This window comes from Typopeltis vanoorti, chromosome 17 (genome assembly GCF_054136105.1).
Source record: "Typopeltis vanoorti isolate ZY-2024b chromosome 17, IOZ_Tvanoo_1.0, whole genome shotgun sequence".
NCBI classification, from domain to species: domain Eukaryota; kingdom Metazoa; phylum Arthropoda; class Arachnida; order Uropygi; family Thelyphonidae; genus Typopeltis; species Typopeltis vanoorti.
The window spans coordinates 2,213,853-2,228,822 of record NC_143565.1 but is presented as its reverse complement, the minus strand read 5'-3'; the positions used below and the strand labels follow the sequence as shown (position 1 = coordinate 2,228,822).

Sequence of the window (14,970 nt, the reverse complement as noted above, 5' to 3'; positions counted from 1 at the left end):
AAAAAAAAAATTAAATGTTCAAGTTAAGAAGAAGCATATCCAAAAAACACTGCTCCAACCACAGTGAACAGATGGGATGATATACTGATAAATACTGTCATCCCTGTAGATCTTAATATGTCAACTATTGAAAGCATTTATGATTCACGACTCAATACCAATTTTACTAACTACTGTACAGCTAGCTTTGCATCATGCAAGTATAACCTAATAATTATGAGCAATGTGTGGCTTGCACATGGCAACTCTTCTATGGAAACCAAAGCTACAGAATTCATGAAGAATATATAATAGAAGGAAAACAGCAGAAAACTGTGAATTAAGAACTATTGAAAGCAGTTTAATGCTTTCAATAATTCTTCTGTCACAGTTATCTGTGGGTGTATAAATTGTATAAAGTTAAACTGTATTATGTGACAAAATCACATGAAAGCAAAGGCAAAAAGTAGAGATGAATAGACAAAATTATTCTTAGCCAAGAAAGTACCCTGTGTGGGTACTCTTCACAGAAAGCCTTGGTTGTTAAATGGCATGACTAAGAATTACAATTTCCCAACTTTTAGGAAGAATCACATGAACACATTTAGGTAGGTTAGTTAAATTTAAAGGGGAGCTGCAGTTGGGAGGGGGGGGGGGAATTAAAACTGAACATGCATGCAGTAATGAAGCATAATTTTCTTCCACTGATTCGGTGAGTAGTCTCCAAGTTGCGGTTTGCTAGACTTAAAGGTCAATGACTGCAGCAGATATGTGTTCTTCCAAAATGGACGTAGGCCCAACTTACAACACTGTCTATAACAGGCTAACTTCAGGAACAAGGAACTTTATTTATAGCTGAAACTGAGATGATGGACTTTAGGGAAGCAGATAAGAGCAGTCAGTTTAAAGTGGGTTTTGGAAGCAGTACAGAAACTGTATTTCCTTAAATTATGGTGTTTTTAGAGATAGTGGAAAAAGTACTGTAAGATGAATCATTTCTGATTCCTTTTACAGTACTCTTTCAAACTAAGCTTTCTAGATGTATCTGTGTTAAGATTTAAGTGCAGGGAGGATATCATATTGGAGGTTTAATGGAGTATTAACAGAATTGGCAAAGGATTAAAAACTATCCTTTCTTTTAGATTAAAAACTATTTTAATTCTTTCAATATTTCGTCTCAGTCACAGAGACATCTTCAGGGTACAAACTAACAATTGTAACATATACAATGTGCGAGAGATTTAGTGGTTTTAGGAGAGTTGCTAATTTTTGGTTTGTGGTGAATACTAGTTTATAGTCCATGTTTGAAAATATATTTGTAGGCTTTGTATGTGTTTTGAATGTAGGGCAGTTTGATAACCTTTCATGTTGGAAAGTCTGTTTTGGTTGTAAAGTTGTTTTGACGGGTTTTTGCTGTTCTGTTTGTGTAATTTATTACCCACTAAATCTCTCACATAAAACCAACTAAATCTCTCACACACAAAGAAATACTAGAACACCACAATGTAGTCTACAAATTTACTTGCCAAAAAGACTGTGATATCACCTATACAGGTTCTACCATCAGGTCTTTATGGGCTAGACTACAAGAACATTTCCACGACTGTAACATCCCTATTCCAGAATATTTAAACACAAAATCAAAACGCAACATCAAAAAGAAAAATAGAATACAGAGTACAAGGGAAGACAGAAATAGCAGTTCACACCCTTGAACAGAAACATACCCCACAAATTGACAAGGCCATAATAATAGACAAACAAGACAATGAAACAAAACTTAGAATATCAGAAACAATTGCCATAAAATGCGACGAAAGCTCAATGTCCACCAACCCTACCTAATTTCCGAATGTTGGAAGCACCACAATATAAAAATGAGGTCACGACTCCGATCAATAAGCGACAACACAAAACAACCCCCACCCCCACCCCTAAAGCAGACACACCAAACCGTCATTACATAGCCCTACACTTCTCCCATAATGTTCCGATGATGATACAGGATCGAAATGGCTCGTACTCCCCACCCCAGTTTCCCATATAACCCTTCCCCAAAAAGCACCCTTAAATATAATAATGTATATATATTGTTTAAAAAAAAAAATGGGTTTTCTAATTTATCAAACACCCCTCCACATTTCCAAACCCCTACCCCCCCTTTCTTTTTTAACAGCAAACAGCAGAAGTATGGAGAAAGAAGACATCCTAACTTCCAAACAAGGTATGTGTAAACTTTCTTCCTCTATTAATCTGCATATATTTAAAATAAGGGACGCTCCTAAACGAAGACAGGCAAAAAAACAGCCGTAAAAATAAGTTTTACGGAATTTCCCAGAAATAATACCTTTTTTATCTATGAAACTTCTTTTCTTTTTTTTGTTAAAGTAAAATCAGGGGTGTGAGATATATGCAAGGGAATGTTATATTTGAGTAAATACAGTATATATGTTTAGCACTTCAACTCTCTTTTTCGGATGTATCCCAGTTATTGGGAGGCAGTAATAATTTTGCTGTAATCTTGTGCAAGAGAGGCAGGTATCTAGTATTTCATAGAGGTTTATAGCTATTTGCTTAAAAGAGTAGCATAAATAATTTGAAGTATACAACAAAAGTTATGTACTGAAAAACAAATAGCATTGGCTCTATATGTTAGTATTTTTAGGATACTGTATTGTTGAGATTAGTAATCATGTAACTGTGTGCACCCTCCACTGTGTCTGTATATGCACAGACATGGAACAATAGCGAAGAATAATAAATTATTTGAAAGACATCTGACTTGTGTGTTATAGGAGAAAGATTATTTGATCATTTTTTCTATAGTGAAAGTATTTCAGGATGCTAGCTGTTTAAATGCATCAATGGATTAAATAGCAAACACATCATCTGCAGACTAAAAGTTTGTGTCCAGCTGCATTCAGGGCTGCTCCAAGTGTTTCATGTTAAAAAAAGATTAAAAAGGTTATCCAATGAAGTCTCACATAAATGAATATTTTTTCCCATCCCATGTAAAATAACTACCATGAACAACAAATCTGAATAATTCAAACATATTAGAGAGTACATTTTAATCAGATCAAGGCTCTCTTCTTTGTGGTATACCAAGAATAAAGTTTTAAATCATTTTTAAAAAAAAATTTCCTTAAATATTTTGGGAAAACTCCCATTAAGGGAATGTGGGAGAGTGATTCAGTTGGACAGAGGTGTTGGATTTTTGAGGTCCTATATTTCCAGTAAGGTTGTTAATAATGTCTGTGAGCCAAGATAAATCATTTTATCCTCATCATCTTAACCATTTGACCATTACAAACATGCCATGTATGCACGTTTGTTGGTTTTGTTTCTTTAATGCTTTGAGCATGTTTCTGTACACTTTTTCATTTTGCAATCATTATAACTGTGCTAGGAGTGTTTATGATTTAGTTTTCCTCCCTATACATAGACGGCGATTGTTCACTGTGAGAAAAGAAATTTCTGTACTTTGCTAAAAACAAAAGTAAGAAGGATGCACTTGGTGTAAAAAAAATGGCTTCAACATTTGGTTTGCAGAAGCACAAAACATGTATTTTGCACACGTTTTGTGCCTTTTATGCAGTTTGCCCAACCTGGCAAAACACGTGTGATGCACCGATTGCCCAGATTGGGTTGTGTGCTTTATCATTCTTCAAAATCTACCATACAATTGTAAAATATAAAAAATTACAAAAATTGCTTCGACATTGGGTTTGCAGAAGTGCAAAATGTGCGTTTTGTGCTATTTACACTGTTTGCTCTACCATTTTTACATGATTTGCTCTACATGGCAAAACGTGTATGTGATGCAATGATTGCTGATTGTACAAGTAGTGCTGTGTGCTTCAATATCTATCATACAGTTAAAAACTTCTTAAGCAATATCACTGAATGTAGGTTATTATAGTTATTATTGTATGTATAAAAATTATTTATTAGTTAATATTCTCTTTAGTAAATCATGGGCAGTTTTGGTATAAAAATTGTAAATAAATGCTTTTTTTTTATACCTTGTTAATCAAGTAGTATTGAAATTCAAAAAAAAAAAAACCAACCTTGGGGTAAAGTACCTGAAACTGAATGGTCAAAGGGTTAAGAAGCTTCTCCAATTTGGAAGTCACTAATCATGGTATACCACAGTGTCCACTCCTCTGCCATCCTTTTAATCTCATAATAGCTCATTACACATCCATTATTAAAAATCATCAATCCAAGAAGTTTACTTGGTTTACCAATTTCCCTTCCTTCTAATTTTCTCTTCAATATTTTCACAGACATTTTTCCTGCTCCTCATCATAATCATTGTGCCATAGTTGTATGCAATATATACATGAAAACATGGCAGTATATTTAATAAATAATACTTTTACCTTGTGTTTTCATGTATATATCCTATAAAATTTCTGATATGTACTCTCAGGGTTATATATCAGTTTACATAATTAACTTCCTATTGACAATTTTCCTCCAAATTCGCAAAGAGTGGAAACAGTAGTAGCCTGAGTACAGAAAAGAAGAGCATTTATCTGCTGAGCAATTTTCAAATTCTAAAAATAACTCAGCAAATAAATGTTAGTGGATGCACAATGAATTCTTAAGACAGAAAAGGTCAAAAACAGAGGATTCTAGACTTGGCATTCTCTGGTATGGAATATCAGGGGTTCCACAAAGGCATAAGTGTCACCTTGTATTGGAAAGAATTCTACAGAGTGTAGTTCGGACAGTAATATTTAAGGTTCAAATAAACACACAGGTGGTCAAGATTTGGATGTAAATACTGATTTGTCTTTTCTTTCATATTATATATTAAATTTAACAATTTTGATAATCCAGGCCTCTCTTATGCTCTTAACACTACACCAAACTGATTAGAAAGGAACCTGTTTCTTACACTGTAATAAAACTTGGTATGAATACAAATTTCAGAAAGCCTGTGAAATTTTGACCAACCATCCTAATCTAAACAATAATAGCAGCCTAAAAATCCCAAGAATATGGATGGCACACATCAGCCCACATAACTTCTGTTTCAAGTTCTCCAACAAACTGACATTTCAGTATTCTAAGCAATAATTCTCTTATTATTGGCCATCAAAATACTGTTTTGGTTTTAACTTATCTCTTAGTAATCTTTAGCCAAACAGATAACAGGACTCAAGCTTTGATGTAGTTTTTTTGTATTTCACCAGAAGTCAGGCCAGTAGTGCTAATGTTGATGAATTAGTGTTGCTTTAGCATATATATGAATTATAATGTAACTTGTCTCTTTGTGTGTCTGTGCGCATGTGTGTACCCAATGATGACCTTGACATGAAGGTCGAAAAATCAGGTAATTATTTTGGTTTAAGAAGAAAGCAGGTATAGTACACCCACAGATACAAGACCCTTCAACACTTCTACACATGTTAAAAGAAGGAGATTCCATTCCGATAATAGAATAATCAATCCGTATTGTGGGATGAGTGTTTATTATTACATGTCGGAAAATTAACTTCTCTTTTATGTTCATTGTAGTTTTTAAAGTAGTAACTATATTCAATCAGAAAATTTATGTATAAAGCACATGATTTTGCATGTTGGTGACCAATTCGTACATCCTTTATTTCTTTCTCCCCTTCAGCATGAATTGACTATTCTTGGCAATTTACCAACGACAGTTCTCGCTTCTGTGGCTGGACTATACACATTCAAATTTTCAAATCGTGCACAAAGGGGTCATGTGGTAGCACTTAACAGGATAAAATGCCAAAGGATGCACTAAACAAAATGTTTGAAGGAAGCTCTTTTTGTGAAGGAATAAAGTTGCAAACTTCACTGTCTTGTAGTGTCTCAAAGACATCACCTAAATGATTTCATGCAGGGAAGAATTATTGGAAAGCTTAAAGGAGGCCACAGAATTACTGATATTGCCAGAGATTTGGAAGCTCACATTGCACTGTATCTGGGCAGCTCATATTTCACAAATCTAGGCAGCATTTCAAAACAATGGAATGTGTTCCAGACATTTGCTAAGAGGTCACTTTCGCTATACCACGGAGCATAGAGACAGATTATGTATCATAAAATTATATTTCGTGAAATTTATCTTGCACTGCATTTTCTTTTCATTTTCACCAAATTTTTTCAGTGATCAATAGTTCGTGCGATGAATTTCACCGTGATGAACTGTCCAGACACAGTCCTGAAAATACTTCAGGTGCAAACTTTGTTTACACTTGAATAAAGGATTAAAACAAGTATATAATTCTTGGTATCTTTAATTTGGAGATTCATTGCTGCTTGAAATTCCCATCCAGAAAACAAACAAGATTTTATCCTGTTTCCTGTATCCTGATAAGCACTGTACAATAATTCCTAATTACATCCTTAGGAATGGGTAAGTTTTGTTAAAAATGTATTGAGAGATAATCTGTATGAAATTGATAACACATTATTTGTGTAATGCCAATTTATTAGAATGCTGGCAATAAATTTATGCCTACATTTGGCTGTAGTCATGAAAAATTTTTTCACGTGCAGGTAAAAATGTGGTGTGTCCTTAGCTTTTGGACACCAGTGCATTATGTTCTTCTCTCTAATATCCATTACATGATATTAGAGAGAAGAGATCTGATAACTGCATTCAAAACATGAATCACAGGATACGAGTCATATAGCATGTGCATGATAGGAGAATGCACTATAACAGTTCAATTGAACAAAATGCATAACTTCTTTGAATTATCAAAGAATAATCACAGAAAATGAGTTGAATGATTTGCAATTCTAATTTAAATTAAATCTATGTACTTTGTGGATTATATATCCATGTAAACACGTAAAAATATAATATAAATTAAAAGAAAACTGATATTTGAAAACATTCACAAAATTAGAATAATTTTTAAAAAAGTGACCAAAATACAGCCATCACTGGACTTGCGTCTGGGTTTCGTTCCATCAGGCAGGACGTAAGTCGATACATTAAATCAACAGAGTTATAGGGGTTAGGGACTTGACAGTAATAAGTATGCTGTCATTTTAATTTTTAAACCTTATTATAAAACTGTACTGTGTGTTACTGCCACTATAAAAAAGAGGAGAACAATCACACAAATCTTCCTCCACAATCACATCTTGTTTCTTTCGCTGTGTGAACGATCAGGCTGTCTCTCTTCTGGTGTAACCTTTGTTTTTTTTTTTATGAAAATGTCTAATGTGCTTTCCTTATTCCACTTCTTCTTTTCATCATAAATTTGTTCGTAGCAAGCAAACGCATCATGCACTTTCGTCATCATCATCATCAAATTCCTGACATGTACCCTCAAGGGGTGTACAGGATATGATAGTACTACATGAAAAATTTACATCATTACTAATTTCCTATCTACAATTTGGAGATAGGAAATTACTAATTTTCTATCTCCAAATCAGTTTGTTACTTGTCAAGATTCCAACATTATCAGATCTTATATTTCTATCGTCTAAGGCACTCTGCATCAATCCACCTATATCTTGGTTTTCCTGCCAACCTGGCAGAGAACACCTGCTCTGCTAATCTATCCTCGCCCATTCTGTTTAAGTGATCATACCACCTGAGATTAGCACTGCTAATGCATTCCTGGATGCTGACAATGTCAAGTTCTTTCCTAATATCCTCGTTTTTAATATGATATTGCCAATGATGCCATCTGTTCATGCCTCTAATTATTCTCAGGACTCTCATAGCTGCGGTCTCTAGTCTTTGGTCAAGTGTTTTACTTCTGACCCAGCTCTCAGATCAATAGATTAAAACTGGTTTGAACACTGTCTTGTATGCAGCTAATTTAGTGTTCTGACTAATTTCTCTCTTATTCCATATGAATTTATTCAATTGACGTCCTACCATACCAGCTTTGTTGATTCTGTTGTCTATTTCCATATTTAATTTACCATCTTCACTAAAAATCATGCCTAAGTAGCTGAAATGTTTTACTTGTTCCACAGGTTCCACATTCACAACACAGTTGACATTTTCAACAATTCCGCCTATTTTCATTGTCTTTGTCTTTTTATTGCTGCCCTTCATACCATATCTATTACAACAGTTATTCAATTTAGTCAGGGAATCATGCAAACTTGTAGCGGATTTATTTAGAAGTATAAAATCATCTGTATAAAGCAAAGAGCTGACATTAACATCTCCAATTCTGATATCATCTTTAATATCACTTTCTTTCATAATGTGATCCATATAGATAATGAATAGCAGAGGGGATAATGTACATCCTTGTCTCACACCAGATTTAACATTAAACCATCTTCCTGTACTTCCTTCAATTCTAACTGCTGACTTACAACTCAAATAAAGACTAAGTATTGCTTGATATAATGCCCCATTGACACCATATAACTACAGCATATTGAATAGCTTCTCTCTTGGCATCTTGTCATATGCCTTTTCCAAATCGATAAAACTTAAATACAGATCTTTATGTTTCCATGCTTTCTCAACTACTTGTTGTAAAGTGAAGATCTGATCCTGACAGCCTCTATTTGGCCTGAATCCAGCTTGTTCTTCACCAAGCTTTTTTTCCACAATTCTTCTCAACCGTTTCTCAAGTATACTTGCATAGATCTTGCCAGGAACACTCAATAGGAAAATACCTCTGTAATTCTCACATTCAGTTTTATTTCCCTTTTTATATATGGGTACTATGAGAGATCTACTCCAATCATTGGGAATTCATCCCTCTGTCCAGGCTTTCTGAATGCAGTGCAGTCACTGTAAGACTTTTATACCACCATACTCAGCATTTCTGGTCGAATATCACCTACTCAAGCTGCCTTTCCACATTTCAAGCCTTTGATGGCTTTTTCTACTTCAAGTATGGATATGTATTCCTGACTGTATGCCTGTTGAGTGTTTTTTTTACCACTGTGCTGTCATCACTGCTGGTTTTCATTTGGCAATTTTTCGAAGTAATTACTCCATACTTCAAAGATATCTTTTTCTCCCGTTTTCATGTCACCTTTATCATCTCTAACTCCTTTTACAGCACTCTTTCCTCAATTTCTAAGCTTCTTCAACAACCTCCAGAATATTTTCCACCTTCTTGATATTTATTTTCTATGTTCTTGCCAAAGTCCTCCCATGACTTTTGTTTAGATAGTTTTACACAGTGTTTAGCTTTCTTACATTTGTCTCTGTATTCTCTAAGAGTACAAGCTGACTTATTTGCCAGTAACCTTTTATATGCTTTCTTCTTTTCCTTCTTGTGTCCACCATAGAGTTCTGATTTTTCTATCCTTGCAGACAACCTCACCACATGCCTCTCTGGCTGAATCAATCAGGGTTTTCTTCAAGGATTTTCTGCTATTGAATCTCCAAGGTTCGGTTACTGTTCTCAAACTCTTTCATTTTTTTCTTCAATAATCTTTGTGTGTTTTAGTCTACAGTTCACATCTGAGAGCTGCTCAACTCTTATTTGCTTTAAAACTTTCTTATATGTTATTCTTTTCAATATGAAATTCAATTTTATCCTGCTGAAGACTAAATAGTGATCACTTCCAATTTCAAATCGTCTGTACACTCTGGTGTCTTGCACCAGGAAGAAGACGTCACTATTATCAACAATAACATAGTCAATGAGACTTTTCTTATTCCTTGCTTCTTCTCTCCATGTGAATTTGTGCACATTTTTATGTTGGAACATGGTGTTAGTAATAACCCACCAATGTCCTGAGCAGAAATCCAACAGGTATTTGCCATTATTATTAGATTTGCTCTTTTCTCCAAATTTTCCCAAAATATTTTTGTATGTCTGACAATCATTTCCTATTCTGCTATTTAGATCCCCAACAAGGACCAACTTTTCCTTTTTTATTATGTCAGTTGCTTTTTCAAAATATTCTGGAGTTTGTTGAAGAAGCTTAGGAATGGAGGAAAGCGTGCTGTAAAAGGAATTAGAGATGATAAAGGTGAAATGAAAACAGGAGAAAAAGATATCCTTGAAGTATGGAGTAATTACTTTGAAAAACTGCTAAATGAAACAAGCAGTGATGACAGCACAGTGATAAAAAACACTGACCAGGCATGCAGTCAGGAATACATATCCATACTTGAAGTAGAAAAAGCCATCAAAGGCTTGAAATGTGGAAAGGCAGCAGGAGTAGATGATATTCGACCAGAAATGCTGAAGTATGGTGGTATAAGAGTCTTACAGTGGCTGCACTGCATAGTTCAGAAAGCCTGGACAGAGGGACGAATTCCCGATGATCGGAGTAGAGCTCTCATAGTACCCATATATAAAAAGGGAAATAAAACTGAATGTGAGAATTACAGAGGTATTTCCCTACTGAGTGTTCCTGGCAAGATCTATGCAAGTATACTTGAGAAACGGTTGAGAAGAATTGTGGAAGAAAAGCTTGGTGAAGAACAAGCTGGATTCAGGCCAAATAGAGGCTGTCAGGATCAGATCTTCACTTTACGACAAATAGTCGAGAAAGCATGGGAATATAACAAAGATCTGTATTTAAGTTTTGTCGATTTGGAAAAGGCATATGACAAGGTGCCAAGAGAGAAGCTATTCAATACGCTGCAGTTATATGGTGTCAATGGGGCATTATATCAAGCAATACTTAGTCTTTATTTGAGTTGTGAGTCAGCAGTTAGAATTGAAGGAAGTACAGGAAGATGGTTTAATGTTAAATCTGGTGTGAGACAAGGATGTACATTATCCCCTCTGTTATTCATTATCTATATGGATCACATTATGAAGGAATGTGGTATTAAACCTGATATCAAAATTGGAGATGTTAATGTCAGCTCTTTGCTTTATGCGGATGATGTTATACTTCTAAATAAATCCGCTACAAGTCTGCAAGATTCTCTGACTAAATTGAATAGCTGTTGTAATAGATATGGTATGAAGGTCAGCAATAAAAAGACAAAGACAATGAAAATAGGCAGAATCATTGAAAATGTCAACTGTGTTGTGAATGGAGAACCTGTGGAACAAGTAAAACGTTTCAGCTACTTAGGCACAATTTTTACTGAAGATGGTAAACTAAATATAGAAATAGACAACAGAATCAGCAAAGCTGGTATCGTGGGAAGTCAATTGAATAAATTCATATGGAATAAGAAAGAAATTAGTCGGAACACTAAATTAGCTGTATACAAGACTGTGTTCAAACCAATTTTAACTTATGGATCAGAGAGCTGGGTCAGAAGTAAAACACTTGACCAAAGACTAGAGACCGCAGATATGAGAGTCCTGAGAAAGATTATAGGCGTGAACAGATGGCATCAATGGCAATATCATATTAAAAATGAGGATATTAGGAAAGAACTTGACATTGTCAGCATCCAGGAATGCGTTAGCAGAGCTAATCTCAGATGGTATGGTCACTTAAATAGAATGGGAGAGGAAAGATTAGCAAAACAAGTGTTCTCTGCCAGGTTGGCAGGAAATCGACCCAGAGGAAGACCAAGATATAGGTGGATTGATATGGTACAAAGTGCCTTAGACGATAGAAATATAAGATCTGATAATGTTGGAGTCTTGACAAGTAACAGACTGATTTGGAGGAAAATTGTAGATAGGAAGTTAATAATGATGTAATTTTTTCATGTAGTACTGTCATATCCTGTACACCCCTTGAGGGTACATGGCAGGAATTTGATGATGATGATGATGATGATTGCTTTTTCTAAAGCATCAAAAAATTCCTCCACTTCTACCTTAGTAGAACCTTCTGTTGGACCATAGGCATAAATAAGTCTCATTGTCTAATTCCCATTCTGATATTAGCCCACATCACTCTACTTGAGACTGCCGGCCATTCAAGAAGATTAGCCTCGTATTTTGTGTTGAATACTATGGCTACTCCTTTTCCTTGACTGTCATTTCCTGAATATAACATTTTGTATTTATTGCTCAGAAAGATCTCACCTGTTTTTGTCTTTTTTGTTTCAGTCACTCCTATTATGTTGATCTGGTACTTATCTAATTCCTCAGCTAGCTCCATTTCTTTGTCATTCAGGCTTCTTATGTTGATAGTACCGATCTTTAACTCTGGTGATGTTGAGTTGGGGGTGTGCATTCAGATTGTTCCAGTAGCTGACTTTATGCTGTTTGCCCTTGTTACCTGGCAAAAACAACGGGTGGCCTTGTTTAACCTGGCGACAGCCTAGCCGGCATGAAATTTTGTCATGTTGTACCATCATTTTGTATATTGGTTTAAGCCAATATGAATACAATTTGATCAGCTAAATCCCAAATTGCCAGGCCATCCTCGTTTGTTAAGTATCCAATAGGGTTCACCACGAGAAGGTGAGAATTGAACATTAGGTCAGAAGCCCTGGTCGGTTCTCCGCATTCCTTTAAAGGCTATGTGGAGGTCTCCTCTCAGTTATACAGCTTTGACCCTTATGCACCTTTCGTTTCTATTATTAAGTAGCATTCAACATTGGGGTCCATGTCTTCAGCTATTTTGAGGACTTCGCTAAATGCAGAGAACACTTCTGCAAGACCCTGCACAACAAATTGTTTACCTACTTCTTCCTATTTCTCTTTTCTCCCCCTCTTCCTTTCCTCATTTTTTCCTCTTCTTCAACAGTTGTTCCTCCAGTTCGACCATTCTTTGTTGGTCAACTCTTCAGAGGAACTTTCTATGAGTTGAATTATGTCGTCATCATTCACTTCGAGATTCAGATTGTTTGCTAGGCCCACTATTACATACTTCCAAAATCATGTACAACCTTTCTAATGTCTTTTTCCCAAACCACAGCAATATTTTTAATAGCATGATAAATATTGAATGTTTTCCAGAATTGCATGAGAGTCTGGTCATTTCCTTCAGTAGCAGAAATGGCTTGTGAAAAAGTTCCCTGTAGATAATAAAGCCTTAAACACTGCAAGAACTCCCTGATCCATCAGGTGGATCAATGAAATAGTATTTGAAGGGAGAAACATGATCTTGAACTTGGGTAAAGATCACCGCTATAAGATCTGGAGCAGTATCTAAAATTAATAATATTTTAAATTCTACATTTTCTTTCACACAATAGCTTTTTATTTAACTCGCATAACAGTTGATTAAGGCATCCTCAAACAATTTTTGAGTTATCTATGACTTCTTATTGCTCCGATAATGAACTGGCAGTATGCTTCCTAATGTTTTTGAAGATTCGTGGATCTCACTGTGCTATATCTCAAATAGTTTCAGTTTATATCCAGTTACATTACCCCTTAGCAGAATCGTAAAAATAAAAATAAGAGCTTTGAAACCAGGAATAGATTTTAGCTTTTTGTAGATGAATGTCTGCTGGGATATTTTTTTCCAAAAGAAGGACGTCTCATCCATATTAAAAATTTGCTCTGGCAAATAATTTTCCTCCGTAATAATTTTATCCAATTTCTCGACAAACTCTTTGGCAGCCTTCTATGGCATTTGTAGATTCACCATACATTTTCACATTATGTAGCGCAAAACGCTGCTTGAATCTCATGAACCAACCGGAAGAAGCTTTGAATTTGTAGTCGTAATCGGGTCCTACTTTATTCTTCTTCAACATCTTGAAGAGACTTAGTGCCTTAGCGGTTATGGTCATAATGCTAAGGATTATGCACTTTTGCTTCAGGTCCTCTATCCATGATGCAAGTAGCTTTTCCATATCACCGATGGGACCTTGTCGATTTAATGGCATTAGATTCTTTCACAGCCTCTACAATTTTATCCTTATTTTTCAAAATGGTTGTCCTGTAGAATGAGACCATCTGAAGTCATGTGCGATCACATTGACAGGCTTACCAGTTTCATGTTGCTTTATAACTTGCAACTTCGTTTAAAGATCAATTACTCGTCTCTTTTTCAGTGATTCTTCACTAGGTTTTTTTGATTGTGCGTGTAGGGGCCATGTTGCACAAAACATCGCGAAATAATGAACGATTAATACATTAATCGTTCATTATTTCGCGATGTTTTGTGCAACGTGGCCCCTACATGTCTCTTTTTCAGTGATTCTTCACTAGGTTTTTTGATTGTGTGTGTAGGGCCATGTTGCACAAACCATCATGAAATAATGATTGATTAATACACAAATAATCCATTTTTCAAACACAAAACCAACAGAGGAACCGTTGAAGACACATGCTGACTGCTGAGAGAGGTTGCTGCTGAAAGCACTGTTGCCACTGTGCATGCTTTACCTTACGCTCGCTTGCATCTTGTTCGAAAGTATAGCCAAAAATGTCATTTATTTCCTAATAGGATCACGGATGTATCTTCGAAAGGACGTAACTCGAACGGATGCAAGTCGAAGGATGACTGTGTTAGAATAATGCGAAAATAAATGCATAAAAATTACAGTCAAAGGGAAACAACATGATAATTAGTACTTTGTTGTATCCCCCTTAGCTTTTATGACCATTCGTAAATGGTTGGGCATATTGTTTACTAGCAGTTCAGCTTTTTTTTAAATTAAAAATGCCCATATGGCCTGCAGACTAGAAACAAGTTCATTTGTCTCTTGGGACAACTTCTTGAAGATGTTTCTTCATAATTCCCCACAAATTCTCAATGGGGTTTAAATCTGGTGAGGGTTTAAATCTACCTGGACCCCTCTGTGGTCATACAAGCCTATATCAAACAGAGGTTGCGAATTTCACAGAACATTTCATGCACTCTTTATCAAATGCTTCTTGCTTAAGATGCCAAACACATATCCCTTGATGATCATGGCACACACAAAACATACTTTCATCACTAAAAAGTACCTTTTTCCAGTCCACTTGGCACAACAAGTCTTTGCTTACACCATCGCAATCTAGCTGCCTTTTGCTTGGAAGTCATAAGCAGCTTCGTCTTAGGCACACATGATTTAAAACCCAATTTGTGAAGTCATCTCAATGTCATAAATTTAGACACATTCACACCTATCTATTTTCTGTGAAAATACCTTACACTTTGGAAGTAGTTTTTCTTCACAATATTCTTCAATCTCCTCTCATC

General features: G+C 35.5%; 1 protein-coding gene across 2 annotated transcripts in view; it reads right to left on the bottom strand.

Moving 5' to 3' along the window:
- The window catches only part of LOC150097094 (acyl carrier protein, mitochondrial-like), an 86,228-nt gene that overhangs the window by 705 nt on the left and 70,553 nt on the right, over positions 1 to 14,970 (bottom strand). The gene's annotated exons all lie outside the window — the stretch shown is intronic.